Below are 7,500 nucleotides of genomic sequence, written 5' to 3' on the forward strand. Positions count from 1 at the left end.
TGAGTATATAATTTTATAAATATATATTATATTTTATATATATATATATAACACACACACAACAAATATGTGGTTTATATGCATTATATATATACATATACATATATATATTATATATATATTAAAATATATATATATATATTATATATATATATGCATATCTAATATTTCAGTCTATGTTATATGTTTAAATATATATATATATATATAATATATAAAATATAAATATATATAATATATTCACACAACACACAAACAATATATATATATATATATAAAATATATATAATATATATATATTATATATTATATATATTCATATATGTATATTCATACATCCGAATATATATATATAATATATTCATATTAATATATATATATATATATATATAATATTATATATATTTTGTGTGTGTTGTGTGTGTTTTGTGTGTGTGTGTGTGTGTGTGTGTGTGGTGTGTGTGTTGCACATACATATATGTAAGTGTTTATAACATATGTATTTATACATACATACACATATATATGTATATATATATTTTATATATATATTATATATATAAAAATATATAAATATATATTATATTATATGTGTGTGTGTGTGGTGTGTGGTGGTGTGTGTGTGTGTGTGTGGTGTGTGTGGTGTGTGTGTGTGTGTGTGTGTGTGTGTGTGTGTGTGTGTGTGTGTGTGCACATACATATTGTAAGGTTTTATACACATATGTATTTATACATACATACACATATTATGTTATATATATATATATATATATATATATATATATATATATATATATATATCTATATGTGTGTGTGTGTGTGGGTGTGTGTGTGGTTGTGGTGTGTGTGTGTGTGTGTGTGTTGTGGTGTGTGTGGGGGTGTGTATGTGTGTGTGCATATATTGTGTGTGGTGTATAATATATATATATATTATATATAATATATTTAATATATATTATATTTTATATATCTATATGCATTTCCATCTATATATATATATGCCACATTTATATAAATGTGTGTATATATACATATATACAACTATAAAAAATATATTATGCATAAATATACATATATATGCATAATATACAAATATACATATATTTATGCATAAAATATAATATATTATATTATATATAATATATGCATATATGTATGTATTTATATATGTATATATAGATATTTTATATATATATATATATATATAGTGTGTGTGTGTGTGTGTGTGTGTGTGTGTATATATGGGGTGTGTGTGCGTGTGTGTGTGTGTGTGGGTGTGTGTGTGCGTATCTATCAATCTCTCTCTCTACATATATATATGTGTGTGTGTATGTATGTATTTTTTATACTTTATATATAGAATCATTGTGTAAGTGATTTAGCTAACAGTAAAACTATTAGCCTAGTTCATTCAATAACAGAGATAAGAAATATGAACGGGAGGATTTTACCTTAATGTTAAGAGATAAGCGTAACTATTTACAGAAATATAATCATAAGTTGCATAAATGGTTATATACATAACATATATAATTTCTGTTAACATTATACATTAAACCACTGATCACAATAAAGACCTATGTCCGAAAATATATTCAACTGCAATTCACATAGCATTATTTCGAAAATGCTAAGGTCTGCTCTTCAAAACAATTCAGCTAATGATACAACAAAAAGAGCCTTTGCAATAAGGCTAAACCTTAAAAAGACTAAATTTTTTGGGGGGAAAATTTTTTTTAAAAGGGAAATGCTTTTAACCCAGCAATAGTTCTAAACCTTAAAAAGATAGGTTTCTTGATACTGGAAATTGTTGTGAAAAGCCTACAAGCCATTTTTTTTCCCCTTCTCTTTTTGGGGGGACGGGGGTTATTCGGGAAAATTTTAGGTAACCCTGTTACAAAAAATAATTAAAAAAAAAGCTAAAACTCTATAGTAAATTATCTCCATGATTTTATCGGGGGGTTCAAGTTCACTATTAGAGGCTCACTAAAAATTTACATGGAGATTTTGCTTATTACCAAACGTTTTTCTGAAAGGCTCTGAGTGTAAAAAATTATTGATAAACAAAGGATATTACTTTTTGAAAATTATCCCCCTAAGGACATTTTAATGAATTTTTGACGGTCCATTGAATTAGGGTATCCATTTTTCACACTACCTCTTAAAGTTTTGGCTGCCCTGTGGTTGGCCTGCCCCACCATAAAGGCTGTCCCTTTCCAAATCTGGGAGTCCTTTTTGAAGGGTTGTTTAGTTCCACGGGTATTTTCCACGGGCCCTTTGGACGGTGGGGTTTTCTTTATTGGGAAAAGGACGGACTGACCTTTTGGGTTCAGGAGCATTCTTTCTAGCGCGGGGCCCGTAAATTGAGGGTAGCTGGGCTGTCCCCATTGAGGCCCGACCTTGACTGTGGTTCCAAAGGGGGTGGAGCTGTCACCATTGAGGGTTCTGGAGCCTTGACCTTACTTTGGAGGGGGAATCCCTCAATGACTCTTCACCCCCACTCCGTTTTTGAGGAAAAAATCACCAGAAAGTTTTAGAAATTTTAGGGGTGGGTTTAAAGGATGACAGACGTGTGGTGTAAGAAGTTTTGAGGTCAAGGGTTGGCGGAAAAGGGGGGGGCGAAACCGAAACCCCAAAGGACTTCCTGGCTCTGCAAACGCCCCGGGCAGTCGCTTTCCCCTGGAAAAACTTTACTTTGCCCTTATTACCAATACCTCTTTTTCACATTTTTACCTTTTACATTGTCCCAAGAAACCGAGTTTTTTGCATGTAACAGCATATTGGACCTGGGCAGTTTTCTCCTGAGACCTGTTTCCACACTTTTCCATACTCTTGGCTGTCCTTTTTCCCTTTAAAAAGGGAAGAGTTGGGCCCCTGTCCATAACCCCGGGAGTGGAAGCCGCAAAAATTTTTGGGACATATAGCTTACCTTTGGGGGATACCACACCAAATTAAAGTTTTTGTTTTCCAAAGTTAAGAGTTGGGCTCGACGTTCCCAAACCATAACTTCTTTTAAAAAATTTTTTTGCCACATTAAAATTCTTTCGTTTTTTTAACATTTTTTTTCCTCAAAAAAAATCATCAAGTCTCGGGAAAAGAAAAATTCCCTAAAACCCGATTTTTTGCTTTTTGAGAACTGAAACTTGACCCCAGGAATTCCATACATGCAGACGGTCATCTCGTCGATGACGAAACCCCAACTATCAGGCTACCATCTTTTTGTGGGGATTTGAGGATCACGTTGACAAACCTCAACATCTTCCATTGAAACTCATAAAAGGTTTTGATGGTTGGAGCCATTTTTACCGCATCCCTTTTTGATTGTTGTGTAAAAAAAGCATAAAAGAAGACTTCTAAATAATTTTTTCGAACATATTTCATTTAATAGGTGCGGTAGCATTAGTCTCATTATTCTGGGGGTAAGAAAAAAACCCTTTTTACATAAGTGTTCTTTATGTTTGCATTTTTTAATAATACCAAAAAAAATAAAAAGTTTTTAGTTCAAAAAGTTTCAATTTTGTCATTCTTCATGAACCAGACTTCGTTTTCCGACCGACGATAACGAAGGGAGAGTCGTGCCAAAAGGTGTAGTAGGTCGGAAAACGAAAAGCCCTCCCGCCGGGTGCCACCGGGCTCGTGAGCTGCGCGGGGTTGACGTCCAGTCCCCCGGTGCGAACCCCTGGGAAACCCCCTACAAAAAAATACATTTTCTTTGGGGCGGGGGTTTGGGGTAGAGATCAATTTTTTTTCAGACAAAGGAACAACTTTAGTGGAAATTTCGTTAAAGGGGAAAGGGAAAATTCCCGGAACACTGTAGTTCGGTCGCACTTCAATTTTCAGTCAGGGTTGGTGGGCGTGGGCGGGTTGTCTTGGTGGGCGGCGGGGACGTAGAAGCTCATGGTGAAGTTGTTCTCGCAGTTGGGTCCTTCTCCGGGATAACCAGCGTGGTCAACGGGGGCTGTCATGTCGATCTTCATGGCTGCCCAAAAGCGGATAGAACGCTTTTTAAATTGTGGGATGTCATTCTCACCCGTCTCTCTCTATCCTTCCTTTTCTTGTTCTTTCTTTGTAGTTTCCACAATTACTTGCAATCACCTTCATTTATGTGTTTATCTTAGTATGTGGGATTTTATTTTTTCACACAGCAAATATGAGTATGTGTGGTTTTGTGTGAACACACACATATCAGTGTGTGTGGAAAAGGGGGTATGCGTGTTTTAGAAATATTATTAATCGACAAAACCATATAATCCAAAAGTCAACACCTGCATCATTCTGTCCGTCGATGTAGTTGAACATTTGCGGAACATGACGTCACTGGTGGCTTCGGGTGAGAGATGGAGAGGTGGGATGTGGTGACCCACTTCTGCGCCGGGGTACACGCGCTCCTCGTACGTCTGCAAACAGACCCTTGGCTTTAAATTTTTACACAAATTTTTCCGGGGAGGGAGACCCCAAATAGACAAAGCTTTGTGAAGCAGACAATTCTACTATCAAGAAATTTATCGGTAAATTAAGCAATTAAGATTCCAAGAAACTACTTACCTCAGCAGAGTTAACTAGGTTTAAGGAGCCGATTCGATGCCAGGGGGAGTTTGGCACACCTGAGGACCAAGAGATATCTAATTTAATGGCCATCACAGATTTCACTTTATTATGAAAAGTCCTATCAAAGTAAGCCTTCGTAAATCTAACTTCACTTAAATTGCTGCCTAATGAATTGAGTTGTGATTGAATTTCAATAACCTTGCCATTCTTCATTCAAGAAAAAAAGTGAGTAACGATAACATGAGCTCACCTGAGCCAGAGAGCAAGAGCTGCGAAGGTCCTCATGGTTGGCGAGTGAGTTGAAGGAAGTGGGGGGTCGTTTATCTGGTCCGCTTTAAAATAGGCAGACTCTGATGAAAAGGCGATAAGGGAAGCAGACGAGTAGATTGCAGGTTTCCCACGCTGTTTTATAAGCGTAAAACACATTCACTTATATGAGACATGATCTTTTGGTATAATCATACACACTGTATAATTGCGTCATACTGACGTATGTCTATATCTGTCTATCTGTCTATATATAGGATTTTATTCGTATATATATGTGCATACATACACTCAGGCATATGTGTGTATATATACATATATACATATGTATACATATATATATATATATATATATATATATATATTTTATATATATATATATATATTTCTTTTCATATATTTAAGTATGAATGTGTATATATATTCATAAATATATGTATAATATAAACGTATGTTATTTGTATATATACTAAGTCAGTGCCGGAAAATAGAGATGGTGACTCGATAAAAACCGGGCGGAAGGCAATGGGAAAACCACCGCTCTAAATTGCCAAGAAAAAACATGGCAAAGCCCAATGACGTCAAGGCCGCGATGGCCGAATGGTTAGAGTATCAGACTCAAGACTGCCAAAGACGGGAATCTGAGTTTTGAGGGGTTTGAGTCACCGGCCGGCGCGTTGTTCCCTTTGGGGAAGGAATTTCACCTCGATTTCCTGCCTAGCCACTGGGTGGCCAAGCCAGCCCAAGTCAGTGCTGGTCCCAAGCCCGGATAAATAGAGAGAATGATACCTAAAAAGGTAACACCGGCACTCTCCGTGGAAAGGAACTGGGACCCTACCACGTACTCATTTCCAAGAGGCATCACACATGAAAAAAACCAAGTATCATGCTGTACCACGGGGGCACAGACATGAACCTCCCTTAAAAGAAGAAAGATTTGTATATATTTAAATATCATTATATATTTACATATACATGCTTATATATATATTTAGATTTAGATATATTGTCTATGTTATATATATACATATATTTATATGCTTAAATATACACATTGAAATAATGTATCTATACATATATTAAGTAATTATGCTATATATATTTTGAATATATTGTTATATTAATATATAATATATATATATATATAATATATTTTATTATATATTAATATATATATATAATATATATGCATATGCATGTAAAGATACATATATGATGTGTTTAAACACACATTATACATATATGAATTATACATACTACATTTTATAAATGTTGTGTTGTGTGTGTGCATATATATATATAAGATATATATATATATATATATATATCTATGTTTTATATATATATATATATACACATATATATATATATATATATTATATGTGTGTGTGATATCCATTAATCGGGGAATCCGCCTGAGCAGCTGCGTGACATCCTTTAAATCAAGGGGAACCGCCTGGGACATGACCTCACCTGGGCGACAACAGGAACGCTCCGGAATTGGTAACCGACGGTAAGCAGCTGTGTCTCCACGCCTTAGGGCTGAAGCGCCTAGCAAGACCCGCAGGAGTCAGTTCGAGTCCGTTCCTTGAACCGCGAGCACCCTCCCCCTTTCGCCCGTAGGAGCTGACGCCGCCTCCGCCACTCTACCACAAGATCTCTTCATAACTACGTGACTGTTATGTCAATGAACCACTAAACAGATACTGAGTTTTCCTCGGGACCTGCAGATAACATAGGGGTTTTTTCTTGTGAGTTGAAATTAGAGACCTTAAATATATATTTTAAAATATATATATATATATATATATATATATATTATATATATATATATAATATATATAAAATTTATATATGTGTGTGTGTGTGTGTGTGGGTGTGTGTGTTTTTTGTGTATGGGGTTATGAGGGGTGCGAGTCTGTGTATGTCTATACATATATCTATATCTATCTATCTATCTATCTCTATATATATATAAGGCACATATTACATATAAAAAAAATATAACATATATTTATGCATACAAATATAACACGAGATAACCGTAGCTATATACAAATACATAATCATAACCTTGCATAATGGTTATATACATTAAATATATATAATTTTGTTAACATTATACTTAAACTACAGATCACAGTAAAAACCTCTGCCCGATATATATTCATCTGCAATTCAAGACTTTTTTTCCGAAAAAGAAAGGTCAGCACTTCAAAACATACAGTTGATAATACAACGAAAAGAGCTATTGCACAATGCATTACCTTAACAAGACTAGTAATTTAGATTTTTTTTTAAATGCAATACAGTTTAACCCATTCAAGAGTTATCCAGGAACCGATTTATGTAATAAATGTCACCTTGGAATGATGAAATAAGAAATAGATAGTAAAAACTATTGTAAAAATATTCTCCATAATTCGTCGGAGAGTTCAAGCTCTTGAAAAGGACCTAAATCTCTTGTGTTTGGGGGAGTAATTGGAAAGGAAGTTGGTGGCGGAAAAATACATGAAGGTTTTGTTTAGTTCAAAACTGTATTCTACATTTGTAAAAAAAAAAAAAAAAACTTTTAAAGATTCCCCTTTTTGCTACAGCAGAACTCTCTGTCGGGGAACTTTTCATTGGGGAAGGGGCTTTGGGGATAGGGATACGAATGTCTGATTAATGCATTAAAAAGTTTTT

General features: G+C 34.5%; 1 pseudogene; it reads right to left on the reverse strand.

The window, feature by feature from the left end:
- Window positions 1-3,836: 3,836 nt before the first annotated feature.
- The window catches only part of LOC119572072, a 5,376-nt pseudogene continuing 1,712 nt past the window's right edge, over window positions 3,837-7,500 (reverse strand).

The sequence above is a fragment of the Penaeus monodon genome, unplaced genomic scaffold (genome assembly GCF_015228065.2).
Source record: "Penaeus monodon isolate SGIC_2016 unplaced genomic scaffold, NSTDA_Pmon_1 PmonScaffold_946, whole genome shotgun sequence".
Classification (NCBI taxonomy): Eukaryota; Metazoa; Arthropoda; class Malacostraca; order Decapoda; family Penaeidae; genus Penaeus; species Penaeus monodon.